At 39.3% G+C, this 22,898-nt stretch overlaps 1 long non-coding RNA gene across 1 annotated transcript; it reads left to right on the forward strand.

Moving 5' to 3' along the window:
- The first annotated feature begins 3,392 nt into the window (after nucleotides 1–3,392).
- LOC140396231 (uncharacterized) lies at nucleotides 3,393–22,431 on the forward strand. Its single transcript, XR_011936488.1, has 2 exons — nucleotides 3,393–3,522; nucleotides 22,167–22,431. It is a non-coding gene; the product is annotated as an uncharacterized lncRNA (long non-coding RNA).
- The last annotated feature ends 467 nt before the right edge of the window (nucleotides 22,432–22,898 follow it).

Raw genomic sequence — 22,898 nt, forward strand, 5'->3', positions numbered from 1 at the left:
CCACATAAGAGATTAGCATACAAAATTAAAACACAAAGGATCGAGAGTAGTGTATTGAAATGGATAGCAAACTATCTAAAACTGACTAAAAGGAACAGGGATAGAAAACTGGTTTGCAGACAGGAAATAAAGAGCAGGAATAAACAGGTAATTTTCCAAATGGACTAGTGGAGTACTGCAGGGATCAATGCTTGGATCCCAACTATTCCCAATATATATTAATGAGTTAGATGAGGGAACTAAATGTAATATTGCAAAGATGACACAAAGGGGGGTGGTGAGCTGTGAGGAGGATGCAGAGATACTTCAGTGTGATTTGGACAAGTTGAGTGAGTGGGAAAATACATGGCAGATGCAGTATAATGTGGATAAATGTGAGGTTATCCATTTTGGTAGCAAAAACAGGAAGGTAGATTGTCTGATTGGCTATAGACTGGGAGTGGGGAATGTGCAACAAGACCTGGGAGTCCTTGTACACCAATTTCTGAAAATAACTATGCAGGTACAGCAGGGGGTAAAGAAGACAAATGGTTTGTTTGCCTTCATAGCGACAGGATTTGAGTACAGGAGCAAGGATGTCTTGCTGCAATTATAAAAAGGCCTTGGTGAGATCATACCTGGAACATTGTGTACAGTTCTGGTCTCCTTAACTATAGAGAGAGTGTAGTGCAGGTTTACCAGACTAATTCCTGGGATGGTGGGACTGACGGACGTCTGAGGAGAGATTGAGTCAGTTAGGATTATATTTTCTAGAGTTTAGAAGAATTTAAACACTCTCCAATAGCACTAACAAAATGGCCCACATGAACTCACTTTTGGCTATGATTAGGTACCTGTCTGGCCTGAACAGGTCCCATCGAACCCAGGTGAGGACGGGTGTCCTAAGAATCTAAAGTTCTCTCTCCTGCACTATCTTTCCAGCCATGCATTCAAATGCTTTATCCTCCTATTTCTATACTGACCTGCATATGCTGCGAATAATCCAGAGACTACAATTTTTGATGTCCTGTTTGTTAATTTTCACCTAGTTCTCTAAATTCTGACTGCAGAACTTTTAAAAAATAAATTTAGAGTACCCAATTAATTTTTTTCTAATTAAGGGGCAATTTAGCGTTGCCAATGCACCTGACCTGCACATCTTTGGGTTGTGGAGTGAAACCCACGCAGACATGGGGAGAATGTGCAAACTCCACACGGACAGTGACCCAGGGCCGGGATTCAAACCCGGGTCCTCAGCGCCGCAGTCCCAGTACTAACCACTGCACCACATGCCGCCCTCTGACTGCAGAACTAAAAGCCGAAAAATTATTTATTTATTTTATGCCTGTAATTTAATAATTTCTGATGTTTTATCAGTAATTTGTTTCACTTACATAGGCACAAAAAGACAAACATATAATAGTAAAGCAAGAACAATCATTTGTACGCAACGACGGAAACAACTTCCCTATGCTTGAGATTAAAAATTTGCTAAAATCGTGGCAACATACTTTTTCTTTTCTTTTCTGTGAAACTTTTAAGTTCCTTCAACCAAGAATTGAATTTCAGTCACATTCTGACAGATTTTTTGACTGAATTCTATTAAAATGAGTTTTGTACATTATTTTTAAGCAATGCTGTTTTTTTCTACTCCCAATCCAATATGCAATAAACAATGGTAGGCCAATTTACATTGATGAAAATCAGACTTCCCTATGAAAAGTACTGCAGTGCCTCGATCTAATTCAGCCTTCTATTCAGTGGGTTTATGTTTACATCCAGCCTCAATCCACGTTTGAGGACAGACAAGTCAGGACATTTCAGCAAGCTCATTTCAGCAAATGTTGCTGCAACTCTCAATAGGTGAATGATCCATGGACCAGGGTTATTTTTACAAGAAATGCAGCAAACTCCTACCCATTAAAGGCTTCTCTTGTCAGTCAAAATTGAGAATAGAGAGAAATTCATGACTTTAACTGTTACGCTCGTTCAAAGTGAGGGATGGTAAGGAAGGATAAAGATAGTGACAGGGAACTGAGCAGATTTTTTTTTTTTTAAACAAAAAAAATCTTTAGTCAGTTATTTCATTCCACACTCAAAATGTGTTACTTGTGTTCCCTAGAAAATATATTGGCCTATTAACATATCAAAATATTGATTACCATTTCTATACATAAAGTAAGGAAATACACTTCCATTGAAAAGACACTAACTTGAAAATGCTTTGCACTACCTCACTTCTTCAAAACCAAAAAACAGTACAGAGCGACTAAACAATTATGAGTTTTACAACCACAATATAAATTGCAGATGGTACCAGTATTATTCATTTGCAAAACATTTGTCAGTATTATCTCTCCGATCATGTTCTTCATCAATATGTACCTTACCATTCGTTTTATATCCTTGCAGTTATAACAAATTTGTTTATGAATCAAAAGTTAATTTGGCAATTGTGTCTCTACTAATCTCCATATAAAATGTATTAGTCAAAACCGTAAAGAAAAACCTCGGAAAGACTTCTCCAATGTATCCTCATGTATATTGGCCAATAAACATGGAAAGTTACGACCCTACGTTTGTGATATAATTTGGGGGAAATATTAACACAAAACCATGATGACATATGCTGATCGACCTTAATTGAAAGGTGTAGCAGTAGATTTTGGAACAAATTAGCTTTTAAAACCAGATATAGCACTACCCCTCTCAAGCCATGCCAAAATTATATCGCCTTACCGTTTGTAGAAATCAACAAAGAGAAATCAATATTTAATTTTACAAATCCACGCACTCCTTGATGTTGTACCAGTTAAGTGTTTATGTTTAGCTTGGTGTCACAAATAAAAGCAAAAGAGCAGACAGGCAGCTGCCGGCTTCTCGACACTTTGCGATTCATCCCCCCGCTTCCGTCGCTGATAGATAGATATACAATGTGATTTTAAGTTTAATTATTAAGTAACAATATTAAATCACGATTTTACGGTTTCCCTTTCTGCGCGTAACTAACTCTTCCCCTGTGTCCGATGTGAGGTGCTTCACACACAGATGCACTTGTGATACGAAAAAAAAATTAGGGTAACACTTCGGAGTTATTTTAATCCGTTTTGCTCTGTCTTGCGGTCGGCATGATTATTAACTGCAACGGGCAGGCATTCAGTTATTGGCTTAAACCGCTTTGCAGTACAGCGGAAGAAGAAAAAAGTCGTCCAGTGTGTTTAGTGTAAAGATTCGTTCTTTGAAAACGTGTCGACATCCTCTCGTTTTGGGAACAGAAATCTAAAAGTTTCATTCAACATCATCGTCCTGTTTGCAGAATCTAGCGGCGGTGCACTTGAACTTTACAAAAAAAAACATCCTGACTGTTGAAAATGGCGGCGGGACGGAGAGTGCGGAACCATCAGGAAAAAAAAGTTTTTAAACACCATGCGTGTGTGGCTCCGAAAAAAAATCTACTTTTCGCCTTTCTGGGTGGGGGGGGGGGGAAGTGAAAAACGAAAAGTGTTCACGTTAGTTTCCTTCAGAAGTTCATGTTACGCAACCGTAAGTGATCTGATTCGTATCTGAAGTTGGATTTAATTCCGTGTTAAGGTTTCGTCGTCGTCGTCGTCGCCCCCCCCCCCCCCCCGTGTAATTTTTTTTGTCAGCCTCAAACTTGACATTTCCTTTTATTTTTGCCCTCCGCCAAAAATAGCGCTCACGAAATGAGCGCATGAGATAAGACACTGCTTCCGAAAAATTGAATAGCTTTGATTCGTCGTTGAAAAAAAACTTTTAATGGCAAACTAAATTCCTAAAACCGCTAACTGAATATCCTCATCAGTAGCCCACTTCTTAAATTGTTGCAATCGCTCCCTTCACACGAAAGGTACGATTAAAAAATGATATATTTCCCGGGATTCATGTTATAGCTTAATTAAATCTGCTCTTAAACTTGAACTTGACTTTTTTTTGTTTTGGAGGGGAGAAAAGCTGAAAGGTTAAATTTAGGGATTAGTGAATTCGGACAGATCTCTCAAAGAGACAGATGTTTCCCGTGTCTATGGTTTTAAACTGCTGTTTGGAGGCTAAGATGTCAGAAGGAGGAGGGCTTGCAGCTGCTTCCCTCCAGGAGGCATCTGGATAACGCGGCGCCATTTTGTAACTCAAGAGCTGCTTCTTTCTCACTCACCTGGCAAGCGGAAGCGGAAATGGGCGGGTCGTCTCGCACGCACAGCTGGCGCTGCGAACCAATAGTTACGCGGTCGTGTCACCCAGCGCGCGCGCGGTTTGCGGACCCGTGCGTGAGGTTCAGTCTGCACGAGGAGGGGAGTTTGCAGCTGAATAGAGAGGGCTATTGCACATATACGCACAAACACATACACGCTTAAGATTACAATTACCATCACATAGTGTGGATTGTTTTCAGAAACTCACTTTTTCTATATCCAACTCTTCATATATATTTAATCGAAACAATAACCAGAGTTTCTGTCAACTCTTTTCGTGCTCCATAATATTGCACTCCACATCAGACAATTTCATTAAATTAACATCGATTCACCATACGATTCTACTTCCTATACTAATACCATCCTGCCCCAGTAATGTCTTTCCTATGGTACACGGAAGTTGGATGCTCCCTGGCCAGTGTCTGTTAAATCTTCAGCCACTCTGCCTCCTCTTCTGCTCTCGTGCTGTACATTCGTTCTCACTGTGCAGCTCTTTTAAGTGGCCAGACCATGCAAACCATCTCAACAAACATGAAATTTTTTTGTCATGAACAGAAAACTCCAAGCCAAACACTTGCCATCATTCCATCCTCACATACATGAATCACTCATTCCATTTCATCATCAGTTATCCCTTAAACCACAAGCATTCAAAACAAACACTAACTGAATTAAAGCTTGCACAATTTAGCCTCTAGCTTTAATTTATTGCAATACAAACTGCTAGAAATGAGAGAAAATATTCTAACAATTCATCTGACAATAATGCTGATATAACCAGGAAATTGGGTACATTGCACATGCTTAGACTGTATAATGCATCCAGCTAACAGAATCACAACTCTGAGTAAAAATATCAAGTCTCATGTCTTTGGGAGAGACTTGGGCCTTCACGTAATTATTTTTAAAAATGCATTAAAATAAACAAAATAGAATTCAATTGATTAGTTTTTGCACGTCATTGTGAAACATGTATTTAAAGCCTAATATTAGACATTAGAAATTACAGTTACAGAGAAAAATTGATGGGAAAGCTTTTCAAGAACCATTTTGGGTGTTTTTGTGGGTACAAAGAATGTAAAAAGGATGCTGCGACATAAAATAATGAAATACCCATTAGTGTGGCATCACAGGAAAGTATAACATGCAAATGTACACAGAGGGTGGTGAATGCATTGCCAGGGGAGGTTGTGGAAGAAGATACATTAATGGAGTTCAAAAGGCATCTTGACAAATACATGGATAGGATGGGTATAGAGGGATACGGCACAAGGAAGTGATGAGGGTTTTGACCAAGGTTGTTATCATGACTGGTACAGGCTTGGAGGGCCGGAGGGCCTGTCCCTGTGCTGTATTGTTCTTTGTACACATTTCAATATGAGAATCTCTTTAAGAAATGTTTGCATGATAATTTCCAATTCAAACCCATGTAAAAATTGCAATATTTATAATATGGAAAATATATCTATATGTATAATCTCTGATTTTCTTCTCTATTAATTTCTATGTCCACTTTTCTACAGAAACTACCTATGTAAACCAGTCACAATGTAATTATACTTGGTAGTGTAATAGTCCCTCATTTTTGTTTCTCAGTCTGTACTGCAAAAACCTGTGCTGCAGTTACACTTTCTGTCTGTGATGGTGCTGCTTTGCCTTCAATGGTGTAATTAATTATAGTGTGACAAAATTACAAAAGGTAGCTTCTATAATAAATATAAGCATGGCAATTTATTTTGAAAAAAGTTGACAGATGGTTTCCACAAACATAAAATATTTTAATATATTATGTATTGTATCTAGCAAGTGCCCACCGTTCTGCTCACATACTTCACCACAGTCTTAATACAGTCTTAAAAAGGAAATAAAGCTGGACTCTTCTGATCTGGAAACATATACCCGCAGTATACCAATATCCACACAGCACAGAAAAGCATATCTACACTGTACAGTGCCTATATAGAACATGGAATACGACATACATGCTGCTCAATGAAATCTGTCAAGTAACAGTGGATTATGCATACAGTACAATTAAATCTAGCAGAGTGTAGCAAATAGTCAGTTTAAAGAATAGCACATATAGTCAATATCATGAAATGCTTGTGAGATTTTTTTGTATAATCCCTAATTGGTATTTTTTATAATGTATTAATCTCCTTATGCAGCCTATTAATTTCTCTAATATGGTGTAAATGCAATCAAATTATGCAACACCAGACTATGGACAAATCCGCACTGAAACTGGATTCCACATACACACTATTCAAAATATAAAATCCAAGATACAGTGCGGAGGCAAATGGATGATGAGTTTTGATAATCTAACATAATTTGCATTGTTAATATATATGCAAATAAGCAGACTAAACAAACAAGAGTTTAGATAATAACAGACAGTCAAATCCTGTGAGTTGCAGACAAGTGGCCATATAATATTATGGAATACGTGCTCATGTATGCATTTGCTACTATTGTATCAGCAATATGGAGCTAGTTTAGAGAATTGAATTTGCAAATTTAAGATGTTAACCTTTGCCAGCATTTGATCACAAAGTTATGTGTTCCAGCTCGCATCCAAAGATTTGAGCATATAATCTAAATTCATACCAATGTAGTAATGAAAGAGTGCTGCACTGTTAGAGTGTTGTCTTTCTGATGAGATTTTACACCCGGCCTTGTTGGTCCTTTTGGATGTATGTAAAAGATCCCATGACACTATTTGAAAAAAAATAAGACAATATATAATCGTCGGACAATGTCATAAAAGCAGATTAGCCAGTCATTTTATTAATTGTTGCGTGTGAAACATTGCCCTATGCAAATTGATTCCTGCTTTTCTCTACACTGAAACAGTGACTGCATTTCAAAAGTACAGGACATCGTTGTCTGTGAGGCAGTTTTAAACATCCTGAGGTTATGAAAGGCATTACATAGTACTCGTTATTTCTGCTACTAATAGTGAGTAATTAATATATCAACACAAAAAGATGTGTACTTTAAAGGTGAGCACTGGGTATTCTCTACAAGAAAAACAACGTACAAATTTAAAAATAAATCTGAACAAGTGATCTACTGGTAAATTATAAAACTGTTGTTCTACATGTACATGCTGGACGTACAAAACAGTACAGGCTGCAGTATATCTGCAAACAGTTTGAATTCCAGAGCTAATTCACACAATAACTCGACTTAGCACACACTTAATTTTACAGACAAATCAGAGATATTCAACTATGCAAGAAAATATATACTCACGGGCCAAATGTAATATATGCAGGTAGATTGCAGACACTTGGGAAAATCTTAACTTAACCATATAGGCAAGTGTATACATACATCCAACCCTGCAGCAAAATCTGTCTGCAGTCTCGACAGTGAAATGTATATACATTCGGCTACGCAGGTATGTTGGTCCATCTTGGAGCAAGTTGATCACTCAAGGACATGTTTTATCACTAAAATAACACCTTCCACCCCAAGTTCAAGTAATACTCAGTTAGTTTTGGAAAATTCTAGTTTTGCAATATTTGATTCTCCCAAATAGCAGAGTAGCTATTCTGTGCTGGAAAGCTGCATTTATACTGCAGCAACTAGATTTAGATGTGGACCCGCATGCTCAGGGATCCTGTCCCAGTTAGTAAAATTGAAATGGTTGCACAACACACGCGGCAGCATTGGCACCATCCAAAATGCAATAGGTTCCAAGATTTGAAGAAACCCCCGCATTTAATTTTCTGTCATTTCAATCAAACACAAGCAACCATATTTCCTCTTTTTCTGTGTGTCACACAAAATAATTTTCCATTCAACGCGCCGGTTAGGGAACAGGGAGACTGCTGGATCTTTGGATCATTTGTGTTATTGTTAAGTAATATTCGTAGAATTGTAAAAGCATTAATTTGCGCGTAAAATGTAAACCATTTGCTGACGATCTCCGGAGAAACCGAAGTGGTCACCACTCTTGTATCGTCACACCAGATAGACCAGAAATCAGATAATCAACCCGGTCTCTTTCTACTGCTCAATCGCGCTGTATAATCGATCTAAGCAGACAGCACAGTTTCATTTTCGACCAACATGGGACGCTGATTTTACCCCACCCCAGTCCCTCCCGCAGTCCAAAGCCACCTTCACATAATCTGCACGGCCTTCTTATACAGTTTAACATAAAATACACATTCTTAAGATGAATGGAAATAGTTGCTATTCTGCAATTTTCTCTGTTCCGAATGGTTACACCCGATACTTTAATGAGAGCACAGGGGAAGAGACACAAAGAGCGCTCAAAGCATTCTGTAACCGCCAGCAGCAAAATAGCAGATTAGAAACCATTTCAGTCTAAGAGTGTGTCTTTTATAATAACAATATCACAGTGCAGTGCGGTTGTTTGAAGCGGACTTTGGGCTGCGGGGTTAGATGCTGGGTAAAAATGAAACTTTAACTCCCCACATGGACTACTGGGGAAATGATGAGCTAGAGAGAGAGAGAAAACACATCCCAGAGTCTGTATCTCAGTGGCAGCTGTAAGATTCCAGCTGTCCCCGTTTGTTTCTGATGTTGCACGCAAATATCAAAGCAGCGACTAAAATAGCCTGACCTCAATATTTAAAGGACCATCTCTCAACACATTTTATCGACTTGAAAAGACAGAAGCGAGGGTGTACTGCGGAGTTGTGTCGCAATTTTTAATTATCTTTGCTATCCACATGCACAGGGGGAACATATCCTTGAATTTTCAACAAGAGACTAGATCTTTGAAACATCCTGTCGTCCTTGGAGTTTCTTTGTCCCGTCTCCAGATTAGTATAATCTATTCAACAAATCAAACGCATCAGTTCAAATTAAATAATAATTTAATTTATTTCGCGATGTCCAATTCACCAGCCATTTAAAATGGCAGGTATGACTTTTTCAAAAGTTGCACTGTTGTGGAGTGAAGGGACCCGGTGTGACTGCACCCCGGGTCTGAGAATTAGACTGCGATATCGAGGATGGCTCCTCTAACAAATGGTGTAAACGTGGGTTGTGTTGGAGACGGTATCCCTGTCCCCCACTGAACCGCGATGTTTTTACATGTCACCCACCATGTGCAAAAAAGCAGCATTCCCTGTCCTTAAAGACAGGAGGGGGTTCCCATAGTGGCTCAGCCCCGTGCCGAGGTGAACACATTGTACTCCAGCTGCTCGAAGTCTTGGATTTCCCCTCGACCATTGAGGAACAAATAAATGCACCGCTCAATCAATGATCGGGATTGAGCATTTCTGATGAAGTGAAACCTGATTTGTGTGCTCTCAGTTAACGGGATGGGGATAAATCACTGTACAGCTTAGTTAGGTAAGGCGGGAGCTGAATGCAGAATTCCAACCTGCCCTATTGGTCACTGTTTGAAATTGGTAAATCGGTAGGTTTGGTATTGAGCAGTTGTGCGGTGTGAAGCGACCCCCAAATGTTGAGACGGTTGCGGTTCTCTTCTGTAGTTCCATGCCATTTGCAGTAAATGGTCGCACAGGCAGACTCGGAGTCCCTGCAAAGTGCACACATCTCTGCAAACGGGTTGAGATGAGACCGCTTGACGGGCTCACTCCCAGCAGGTGCTGCGCTCATTTCTCACCTGCAGTTGTGGCTGGCAAGATGGCCATTTATTAAAAATAAGAAACATAAGACCATCGATCACAATTCGTATTAAATTAGGATTAGACATTAAATGCAAGGCCTTGTTTGTATTGACATTCTCAAAGCCTCCGTTTTATTTTGAGTTTAGTCTTACAAAACCCTGTTATAAATTATTGCAAGCAAACATTCCATGAAGTTTTAAAATCCTGTCAGCATTTGGTTCAATTCTTGAATCTTAGTATAAAACTTTAAATCCCCAATCCACTCCGGTTTCTGGCACTTGGGACCTGACGTCACTAACAGGGCAGGGGAGCAATATGGAATTGATATTAGCACGAGCTAATCAGGTTAGGTTATATTAGTGGATACCTTTTGTCAATCTACCACTGTTTTGTAGCTGCCCTCTACATGCTCACTGTCCATTTAGAAAAGGAGGATTGGTGTGTGTGTTCTTCAACACACCCTTCACAATGGCTTCCAACTGCTACTGAAACTCCTCCATTGACATATGTCAGTTATCCTCCATTATTTGAAGCTTCGGCGCTTCAGTCACGCTGTGGGATGCTTAACGAATTTGTCTGAAATTCCTTTCTCCAAGGTATACGCGGAGATGCTTTGGTAGGGGAGGGGGCGGGAGTTAGCATATCCACTAAAACAAGGAAGAGTGGAATTTGAAACAAGCGAATTAAACTTAGTGCATTAATGTGCCACTGTGTAAATTCCCTCTTTTAAATTCAGGCATTTCCAACGAATATCATTACGTTAAATTCCAAACTTTAACTGGCTGTAAGACTGCAGCTGGTACAAAGCTGGAGCAACCTGAAACCATTTCGAAGTATAGAATGAGGATATTTGGCCCATTTTGCCTTTTACTGACTCTTTAAAGTAGTCAGTCAGTCCTTCACCCTGGAAAGGGACTGAATTAACACAAATTTTGAGTGTTAATCTATAATTGCTCATCTTGTGTTGATGCAATGTGGAAACATGCAGGATAATTTCCTATAAAACAAGTTGAGCTGGTGGGGTTGGCTGTTTGGCAAATCAGATTAACAATCTATAAAAGTAATTCACGTTGCAATTATATTTAAAAATGTAACATTACTAAAAAAAAGGCATGTGAAAAAAATCTTTGTTGTAAACAAATAGGTCCATGGTCATTAACAAAGAAAAAGGTACCTTGGAAAATAATGTTCAATAAATTACTATTGAATTCATTTAGTGACAACTTGGACCTAGTAATTTCAGCCCGATTTAGAAAATTTTCTCTCTCTGCTTCAGCAAACTGGCAACTGTAGGTCAATCATCTATCTGCCTGTTTCTTTTTTGTTCATCGTGTTTGAAATGATATTTCACTGTGACATACAAAAATAATTACTAGCATTAAACGTTTAATCAATTGCTTATATAAAGTAATTTATAGCTGAAATGCAGTTATTTTCATTCTATAAAATGGCTCTGACTGTATGAACGGCTTTAAAATGGCAAATCAAGGGGAAAACAGACATTGCCGAATTTTATTCTGGCGCGACAAATTGGACAATGTAATGACATGTGTATATTGTGGGGTCATCAGTGCAATTGCTTATGTAGCCTAAGGCAAAGATAAATCATAACATAAATACTGGTGTGGTTATAAAAAAACGTCTCTCCAAACTAAAAATTCAAAAGGTTCTTTACTCTCAACACAGTTAGAAAAGTTTGGAATTAAACTATTGGTGCCAATTGTCAGAAGAATATCAAAGTACAAGAGCGGGGAAAACAGAACTCTTAGGAACTTTGTTATTCTACATGTCACATTGGTATTTGTAGAATACAATGCAGATTGACAGATCCAAGTTACTGAAAACACCTACATTACTCATTGACTGGAGACATATCTTGATGCATGAATGCTTGCACACATATGCCAAGTCCTACTCATTGATATCTAGATAGGACCAAAATTAGGCCATTCAACCTCTTGAGCTTCTTCTGCCATTCAATTAAATCATGGTGGATTTGCATCTTAACTTTATTTACCCAGTTGTGTTCCATGTCCCCTGATACCTTTGCCTAGCAAGAATGTTATCAATCTTAGTCTGACAAATTTTAATTGACCCTTTTGGGGAGCAAGTGGTAAGTTTTCACCTCCCCAAGAGCTCGTCAAGTTTGAATTTTGGGAATGAACCGAAAGTGCAGTTCTCGGCAGGCGTGGCAGCGTTTGTGCAGAGGGAAACCGAGTTAATGGGCGCGATTCATCCAAAGACGTGTCATTTTGGGAGGGTTTCGCAGGCTATATTGCCGCCGGGTGTTCGGGCGCGCTTCGGATCACTGTTCACCCACACGTAGTCATTTTTAGGAGCCTGGGAAGATTGTCGCTGAATCCTCCCACAATTCGAATGTTTTCTGTAGTGGCGAACTAAAGACGCCGGCAAGACCGGCTCCTCAGTCAGAGATCGGGGCATCATTTTTGAACCGTTAGGTTGATGGTCCCCCACATCCGCGCCCACGGACATCAGGACCCCTCGCAGACATGGGCAACACCCCCAACCCTCGACCTCAGAGGGGCAACCGGTCCATCACTAAATGTCTGCATGCCACCCCCTCCCACAGGCATGAGGGTGACCCGGCCCCCCACATCCATCCATATTCGTCGGCATCGGGACATCACCCTCTCACCCAAATGAGCATACCCCACTATAGGGTCGCTGAGGTCCCCCCCCCCCCCCCCACCTTTAAGGCCACAGCCCTTAATGCCATCCCCCATCCTTTTGGTTCCCCCCTTTCAGAACCCCCCCCCCCCCCCCCCCGCGCACACTTCAGGCCCTCCCCCTTTATACCCATTCTTCACCCTCCCACCCTTCATACACCCCTTCAGGCCTCCCCCCCCCCCCCCATATGCACCTCCTTCACCCCCTTTCATGGGCATGTCCCCCTCAGGCCTCGTCACTTGGCACCCAGGCAGTGCCAACCTGGCAACCAGTAAGTGCCTGGTTGGCACTGCCAATGTGCCAGGTTGGCATGCCTGGGTGCTAAGGGCATTCCCCTGCCCTGACCCCGATCACCTACGAGCGCAAATGGTCTCTGAGCCTCCCGGCGTGGCCATCATGTCTGGTTTCTGCTTTTTGGAGACCAGTATTAATTTGCTGGTGAGATCAGTGAATACCGGAAGCTGGGAGGCCTTGCATATGTAAATGAGCTTAGTTTCTCATTTAAGTATGTAAAACAGAACCACGCCCAGCAGGGGGGCGGGGTCCAGATCATACCGGGTGCAGCGGATCGGTGCATCGCACTGGGCTCGGCGCCCGGCGTAAAACCCGTTTTTCACCAGTAAGACCGGAATCGACACCGGATGCAACACGTGGGGAAATCGCGCCCAGTGTTTCAAGTCAATATGATTCTTCTTCAGAATGTTATCTCTGTTGCTCTCTCCACATTTTGTCCAGACATGCTACGTTTTTCCTGGCACTTTCTGTTTTGATTTCCGATTTCCAGCGTCCTGCAGTATTTTGCATTTGTAGGAAAGTTCCTGATTTGGTCTACACTGAGTTAACTGATTCCAGCCATTGTGGAGCTACAATTGGCCTCAGTAACCTTGGACTAAAAATGGATACGTTTGGCCATAACATTCACTATTGATAGAAATCCCAGCTGTGCGTGCGTGTGGAGTCAAATGAGGATAGTAACTAGTTTGGCTCTGATTTCCTTTGGGTCGAATAGTCTGTTAAAAACCACTGGCAAGGGTCAGGTATAAATATTGGCCAACTGTGTAAGGTGACAAGTTGCACGTAGCAGCCCCGAAACTGAAGTCAAACAGGTCCTGGATATCTTCAGGAGATAATAGCAGAAAAGCAAAATAGCAGACCAAAGCTACCTTCTGGCGATGTCCTTTGCTATGTTGCCTAAGTGCACTTCCGCTGACTAAATGACATGACACAGTCCACATCAATGGAATGCTGAAAAACATTGTATGTAATAAAACCAACAGCTTGAGTAAGAATTCCAACATTGGACGGCACATGGTAATCATGTCCTGATTGTTTATTGATGCTGTGGCAATTTTACTGGGATATTCATTGATTGGGTTTTTACCATTCCAGAGGTTATTCTGGGAGATGGCTAAACTGAAATAAGAACAGAAAATGCTGGAAAAACTCAGCAGATTTGGCAGCATCTGTGGAGAGAGAAACAGAGGTAACGTTTCGAGTTCAAAGTACTCTTCAGAACCTTCGCTGAGGTTTTCCAGCATTTTCTGCTTTTTATCTCCGATTTCCAGCATCTGCATATTTTGCTTTTATTGCAGATCACACTGTTTTGATTCAGTATGGCATTGCCGTTAGATCATGTCTTATAATATAAGGAAATTAATTGGCACTGTGCCTACATTATAGGTGTAAAATTGACAACAAATCATCCAATAATATGGTGCAGTGTGTGTGTGTATATGCATTCTGTGCCAGCAGTACTCACCATATATTGGCAAATGCTCTAGTGTTAGGCATCCAGGACTTATCTCCAAAGAGGCATTAATCCCTTTCCACTACGCAAATGGGCAGTGGAGTAACACTTGCTTTAGATGCCCTTTCCAAAATTAGGGGTATTGAAACAAACCCTGTGCTGGGCCTAGTAGCATAAGCATGCTGACATGTGTTCTAACCAGTAGACTTTAAAGGATTCAGAAGGCTTCCATTAAAAGGGCTGCACGGTAGCACAGTGGTTAGCACTGTTGCTTCACAGCGCCAGTGTCCCAGATCCGATTTCCGCTTGGGTCACTGTCTGTGCGGAGTCTGCATGTTCTCCCGTGTCTGTGTGAGTTTCCTCCGGGCGCTCCGGTTTCCTTCCACAAATCCCAAAAGATGTACTGTTAGGTCATTTGGACATTCTGAATTCTCCCTCCGTGTACTCAAACACTGTGCCTACATTATAGGTGTAAAATTGACAACAAATCATCCAATAATATGGTGCAGTGTGTGTGTATATGCATTCTGTGCCAGCAGTACTCACCATATATTGGCAAATGCTCTAGTGTTAGGCATCCAGGACTTATCTCCAAAGAGGCATTAATCCCTTTCCACTACGCAAATGGGCAGTGGAGTAACACTTGCTTTAGATGCCCTTTCCAAAATTAGGGGTATTGAAACAAACCCTGTGCTGGGCCTAGTAGCATAAGCATGCTGACATGTGGTCTAACCAGTAGACTTTAAAGGATTCAGAAGGCTTCCATTAAAAGGGCTGCACGGTAGCACAGTGGTTAGCACTGTTGCTTCACAGCGCCAGTGTCTCAGATCCGATTTCCGCTTGGGTCACTGTCTGTGCGGAGTCTGCATGTTCTCCCGTGTCTGTGTGAGTTTCCTCCGGGCGCTCCGGTTTCCTTCCACAAATCCCAAAAGATGTACTGTTAGGTCATTTGGACATTCTGAATTCTCCCTCCGTGTACTCAAACAGGCGCCGGAATGTGGCAACTAGGGGCTTTTCACAGTAACTTCATTGCAGTGTTAATGTAAGCCTACTTGTGACACTAAAGATTGTTATAAAAGGAAATTCAAAACATTTACTTAGCTGAACATGGATCCAGGAGGAAGGCTCCTGCTCCTCCCATCTTCACAATAGCAGCCCGTGCTTAAACACCTGACTTTCTCTTTCCTCCTGATTGCCTTCAACCCATTCCTAGGTACCCAGCCTAACTTTGTCCTCGTAGAATGGGCGTGTTGCCTCTGGGCGCCCAAATGACATCTGTCACTCACTGGAAATATGGTGACGAGGCTCGAGGCTAAATTTCAGGTGAGCCTCAGGTCTCCGACTTCTAGTGTGCAATCCTAACACGCTGTCTATATCTTGTATGAAACCAGACAAAACAAATTTCCACCTGAAAGATTTTAACCCCGTATGATCTATCGTTGACTAACATTAAACAGTCAAACCAGGAATTCTCTGGCTACACTACAATATTAGAAAAGTCATTAAACTTGGGAAATGATTTATTTTCTGGGTTTGATTGCAAAGTTAAATTTACATTTTCTGGGTGAGAATTCTAAAGAATGAATGTACAGAAAAATGAATAAAAATTAAATTGCTGTACACAAAAGTTTTTATAAAACATGATTTAATATAAAATATGATATAATCTAATACATTCTAATTTAGAACAAATTAGAAATACCAAATGAGTGAAACAATTCTAACATTTAGTTACATGTCCCTCAAAAAAGAGAACCCGAATGTGAATTTATACAACTCTGAAAGTTCCCCATCTTCAATTATCACCATTTTTGCAATGGTTTTAAAATACATTTATTTAGTTTTTACTATTTTTTATGCAAAACTGATAGGTGTGCTAACTGCTGCAATTTCTTGAAGTCATTTTTAAAAACCCACCTAATTATTCCTGTGCGCTTCTTCCCTCTCCACCTGGAGACAATATATTATGTGCTAAAAATTCTTTTATCTTCTTTTATCTGTACAATATCATCAAGAAACAAATTAGCATGGTGAATAATTTACCATTCTGCACCATCAATTTACACTTCCCAAATGGAGGTTCCTGGTCTGTCCACAATTTTCCTGTTCTTTTCTACCAAATATTTTCTCTGCTGTGCCTGGACAAACTGGGACAACTAATTCCAAGTAATTTTGAGCTAAATTCAAATTCGTCTGGGTTTGGATCCCCATTCTACTGTTAGATTGTTTTGAAAAACAACTAACTGGTTTTAACCATTTTACTGATTTTACAAAGTTTGTTAAATTAAAATATTTAATTATAATCAATAAAGACAGGGTCACTGAAAATCATGTTTTTTCTGTAACTTGACTTTTTTTGCATTCTCACCCACAAAATGAAACATTAATCTCCCCTTTTCACTCATAAAACCTAGCAATTCCCCATTCCCAACCAGAAAATTAATTCCTACATTCTTACCCAGATTATATGACATCAGCCTCTTGCCATTCATGCAGAAAGGATAATAGAAAATATAATATTAATTGTCAATCAGAAATGTAATATTTAATTCCCCCATTCCCATACAGAAAATGTAACATAAATTACCCAATATTTACCCATAGTGTAAATAGGTGTAACATTAATTCCCCCATTCACACCCAGGAAATGTAACATTAATTTCACAATGCTCACCCATAAGCATAATATTAATTTTCCCATACCCATAACTGTAACTGGAATTCTGCTATTTTCATCCAGAAAATGTAACATTAATTTCCCCATTTTCAACCAGAAAATGTAACTTTAATTAATCCATTTTCACTTAGAAACGAAATATGAATTCCTCATTCTCACTCAGAAAATGTAACATTAATTTCCCCATTCCATCTCAGAAACTGTAACTATAATTCTCCCATTCTCATTCTGTAAATGTAACATTGGTTCCTCCATTTCCACCCAGAAAGGGTAACACACGGCTTCCCAAGCCGACTCAAAGAATGTCAGTAATTTCGTCAGCTCCATCAAGAAACACAACATTCATTCCTTGTTATAATCCTGAAATCTAAGACCAACTACCCTATTCTAAATCAGTGCATTATATCATTAATTCTCATCCAAAAAGTAACAGTAATGACCTTAATCCTCACCCAGAAATGTAACATTATTCCCTCATTTCCACCCACAAAATTGTACATGTAATTCTCCCATTCTCATCCACAAATGTAACATTAATTTCCCCATTCTTCCGCAGAAATGTAATTTTAACTCTTCCAAATGTAACATTAATAATTCCACTTTAATCGGAAAATGTAGCATTGATTTCTTTTTATTCCTGCCCATAAAATGTTACATTAGTTCTCAATTACACCAAATATATGTTAATTCTCCCTTTTCTTCAGGAAATATTATTAATTTGCCTGTTCTCACCAGAAAATGTAACATCAATCCCTCTAAAGAATTAACATCCAATTCCCACATTCTCACCCTGAAAACGTAATCTAGTATTAATTTCCTGATTTTCCTTTGAAAATGCAACATTAATCCCTATTCACCCCACCAGTAAAATGTAACAACAGTTATCCCATACTCATCCAAAAAAATGTAGCTGCAATTTCCTCTGCACTAAAAAATGTCACATTAATTTCCTATAATTCTACCTGGATTTATTTTTTAAACCAAGCCAAATATCCATTAATATGATTAACAGAAATAAAATTGCCTCGAAGGAATACACAACTGTAGAAAAACTGAAAAGGTGTTTATGGTATCCAGGACAACAATTCGCACTCAATATAATGTGGCTGCACAGATGTTTGTACACCGACAATACCTAGACAATCTTTCATTTCTCAAGGGCAGAGATCTTGAAAGTAAACGGTACCGTTTGTATTAAATACTTGGGACGCTTTGAGCTCCAAATTGCTTTCATTCCTCCGTTTCGCAACTAAAGTTTAATGATTTAAGTGCATTAACCTCCAGCACTCAGTTGAATTGGCGCAACATTTCATTTTCTGAATTAAAAGAATCAACATTATTTAACACATTTCGAGACTAGACAACCATTGCATTTACAAATCAATTTATATAATGTTGAGTAGACGACTCAGTGTAGTTTAACATAACCCTTGATGCTTAACACATGGAGTAATACTTATTTCGAAATATAGTAATCCAAAGTTAGGGACTGCGTATCATATATAGCTCCGAAATAAATAACTGGAATGTTTCACTGGCCTGAGTCCGAATGAGAGTACATTTTCTGATGTGAGTGTAGTAGATTTGCTTCCCCCAGCAGAGCGATATCACTACGAAAGTAATCTTATTTTAAAAAAGATTTGTTTTTGTCATGAGTTAATTAAACTCCCTGGAGATTGCCTGTTGGAACGTTTCAACATTTGCCTTTTGTCTTTAGAACTCAAATATTGTAAGAAGTCAAACCACCGGAACATTTTGTATCATCCCTGCTGCGTGCCTTTGGCCCTGAATATCCAAGTGTACAGAGAAAGGGTTAATAAAACACAAAGTAAGCGCAAGAAACATCATTCGATTGAGATCAGTTTGGGATTTGCAGCGTTTAATGTCAAAAGTTGAAGTATGTTGGTGAAAGGCTTTTAGGCAAAATGAAGTATTAAAAGAGTAAAGTGCAAGTGCTTCAGAAACAAGCCAGGGATTTACGTTGGGCTAACTTCAGTCTTTGTTTGTACGTGGAAATAAATACTATTCACACCCCAGTCCGGCCAAATGAATTGACAAAATTAAATATTTAAGAAGGCATCTTTTCCCCACTCGAGATTATACTTTTACAATACATCACAAGCCTGGAGTGCAGCAAATAGGCCCACTCCCTTCCCAGCAAAACGAACGAAAACTTGGAGCCTGGAGGAAAAATGTAATAGTCCTTGGATTAGGTTTTTATTAAGTGTGCATTGTTTGCTGCTGGGTTATCAATCGGAAATTAAATTCCACCTTTTACAAAATGGGTGTAATTCAGTGCAGGAGGAGCATGTTTAAATTTGTCTATTTTCAACCACTTTCAGGAGACCGAATGTACAGTTTAATTCCCCGAATTATTTCTGGCTGTGATTCCGGTGGTCACTTGCAAAGTGCTGATTTCACCAAGGAAAGAAATGAAGGTTTAAATATTTAAAACAGTTAAAATAAATCCCAGATGTTATAAGGGCATTATGTAAGAACGCATTGACTTAAACCATTTCCCTAAACCACTTTAAAAAAAAAACTCTGTCGGGTTTCCATATGATGTTCCAGATGTTTGATCTTTCTCCAGCCAGTTCTCCAGTGTTACTGTATTATAGCGAAGTCCATTTTCGGTTCACACTTGTTAATTTCTAACACTGTTAATGAATGATTTGACTAGAAAATTATCTGGTGCATTAACCACAACATCATATTTAAAAAGCAACCGTGGCCCACAGTGCCGGATCATTTAGATGTTTAAAAAAATCAATGTCTTTCTCTTGTTCCCTATCTAATAAAATTATTCAACTCCAAACTTTGATGAGACAAAGTATAACAATTTCATCCCGGGATGTCGGTCATGGTTCGCTTTCCTATACTGGAATAATCCTTCAGGAAAGCTTTCCCCCTATAACTTCTGCAAACGCCAATCGTGTTCTGGTTATACGCGTTTACCCCCTCAGTGAAATTTACGGTGAAAGTAAAATAAACTCGGGAATTTTTTTTTTGGGGGGGGTGATCACTTTATGCCTGACTTCAATTTTGCTGGAGAACCGCGTGAAAGAATGAAAGTTAGGGAGAAAAATGAAAGGACCGTTTACTAGTGGGCTCAGCTGAAGTATAGCCAATGTCCCTTTTAACAAAGTGAGAAAAATGTACACTGTGAAAGGATTGAAAACCGGAACTTCTTGCATTCAAAAATCCCATCAGCAGGGGTTATGTTGTATGTAAAAGTATTATTTCTGCCACGGAAATGTATCAGTCGTTTCCCCGTTTTTATTTCCACGGGGATAAGATGCAAACACAAAATACTAAGGAATCTGAAAATCTGGGAACAGAAAATGGTGGAAATATTCAGCAGGCCTGTCCGCATCTGTGGAGAGGTGAACGTTAACTCTGTTTTTCTCTGCCTACAAATGCTGTCGAACTTGCTGAGTATTTCCAGAATTGTCTGTTTCTACCAGAGGATTAAATAATTTTGGTCCTGTCTTCTACCGTTGATCCTGAAAGAAATCCCAGATGATATGACTTGGTTTGAAGCGAGAGGAACTGACTGACTGTCAACAGCAACCCGGGAAGAATGAGGAAGTTTTGTTTAGCTTTTTTCGTTCTTCTTTTTGCATATATATTTTGTGCCTCCCAAGTATTTCAATATTACCCATATGTGGTAGAGTCTGGTGACAACACTGTTTAGTATTGTTTTCAAATACAACTACATTATTTGATGTGAATATTAACATTAAATATCGCAGCTTTCTGTAAAGCCACAGGGTTAATGAGGAAGCACTGGCTTTGCCCGTGCCAGGCCAGTTTCTGATCAGCAGTCGGTACTTGACGAGGAGTGCACCTTTAAGGCACCGTGTTGACCAATTTCTAAATTTATTAAGGAGTTCAGCTGAGTTGGCGGGCGGGAGGCGGGGGACATCTCTTCTCTCCCCCCCCCCCCTCCCCCTCCCCCAAATGGGCCATGGGAAGGAGCTCAGGAAAAATAGGTTCGTTTATTTTTTTTATTGCAGTTTGCACCTTAGAAATCGTTTATGTTAAAGGGCAAACACATTGAAATGAAAAAGGCGTCCATGTTATAATTTTTTTTAATGCACCACTAGCAAATGGGTTTTTGACACACTAAGTTTCCAAAAATATATACACTGGATTTTATTTCAGTAAGCTACAGGACTACTTTCTGCATCTTTTCAGCTATTTGTTTGGGAACGTACTAAATATAAAGACACCTTAAAAGGTCAAATCCACATTTTAAATAGTACAATTGCTAGCTAGCAACAATCCACGGAACGGTCACATTCCTCTCTTAATTTGCAATAATGAATAACCTCGTTTCACAGAGCAGAGTGCCAGGAAATTCTTCATTGAAGCAGTCATTTTTTGGTGGGGGCGATTTACTTTTAAGGATTTTTCTGAGAATAATCCCAGTATAAACAGATGAAGGGTTGAACCTGTGATGTGGCAATAAACAGAATCCGTTCGAGAGAGAGAGATAAGGGTTTGTTGCTTACTGCCTGCATTGACCTCAAATGACACGGGAATTCTTGGGTACCTTCATATCACTCTGAAATTAAATCGCCTTGCAATATTTGATTGCCGTATTTTACACACAAAGGAAAAAGTCCCGATACAGATTGTGAATCAATGTAGACTCCATTGGAAAGTGCATTCTTATTGGACTGAATGTTCTACACAACACCCAGTTTAACACAGCCACGGCTTCATTACCTCCCACTTTACATCTGAATATGCAGTAAATAGGCGTTTTAGTTATCGAATGGTTTGTTTAATGCAGTCTATTCTGATTCATAGATCAGCATTAGAGCATATATGGGTTACTGGATCGACAGGTTTTTAAAAAATGTACATTGGAATTTATTTCAGTAACCTACATTATGCATCTCCTCAATATCGCACATTGCATGTTTAAAGCTTTCTGAAGTCCAGACACAATTGCACTCCCTTTTAAAATTGTTCATTTATCTATCCCGTAGTATCTGGCAAGCGGACCAGTAGATAACAGTCTAAAATGCAGCATAACTGCAAAGGAATGTATTTATAAATGAGGATTGAGTGTGTATATATAGTTCGAAGTGTAACGATTTTATATGCTAAGAATGGACGATTAATCAAAAATACAATTCAAACAAGGTCGAATTTCGTGCAAACCTTAGCAGGGGATTTCAAATTTCGCCTCTGAAACTTATTTTTAATATTTAAACTTATTTTTTTTGTTTCATCAGAGTAATTCGTGGCTGATTTACAAAACTTTAAAATGAAGCATTGTTCATTTTGAAGCTGGAATGGGAATGCTGTCTTCATCCTGGTTTTAATTACCGGCTCTAAAAACTGAGTGAATTCAGCTCCGCCGATTTAAAAAAAACAATCTTTTTTTAAAAAATGCATGTAAAATAATGTATTTATAACTTCAAAGTATAGTGAAGCAGAAAGGAATCGGAAGCTAACAGTTATCTTCATCTAAGACGTAAATAAAAATCTGGAAAAGGTTGTCTGTGTATCTACATTAGTTAATGCTTTGTGTGAAGTCTTTCTCGCAATTAACTTGGAAACTGCATTTCTCCTGTGATTTTGTGTTTAGCAACACTTACGTGATCTGGAAACACGATAGATACATTTCAAACAGCGAAGTGAACAGCCTATCTGAAAATATGTTTTAATATATCAGCACCATTTTAAACTCGCTAGATGAAAGACCGATTTGGATCAGAAATGACCGTTACAATGAATTAGAAACATGGTTTTTTTGGGGGGGTTGTGTGTTGTTGGGAAACAAACTTAAAAAAACAAAAGCCATGATAAAGGGCACTTCGCAAAAGGTGGACTTTCACGAAATGATATTCGTGACCGATCAAATACAGTTGGGAAGGTAACGAAAAGTGCACGAGAAAATATTGCTATTTCAGTTCGGAAAATAACACCGTCTCCACTTCCGAGCACTCTGACAGTGCAGCAAG

This window comes from Scyliorhinus torazame, chromosome 19 (genome assembly GCF_047496885.1).
Source record: "Scyliorhinus torazame isolate Kashiwa2021f chromosome 19, sScyTor2.1, whole genome shotgun sequence".
Taxonomy (NCBI): Eukaryota; Metazoa; Chordata; class Chondrichthyes; order Carcharhiniformes; family Scyliorhinidae; genus Scyliorhinus; species Scyliorhinus torazame.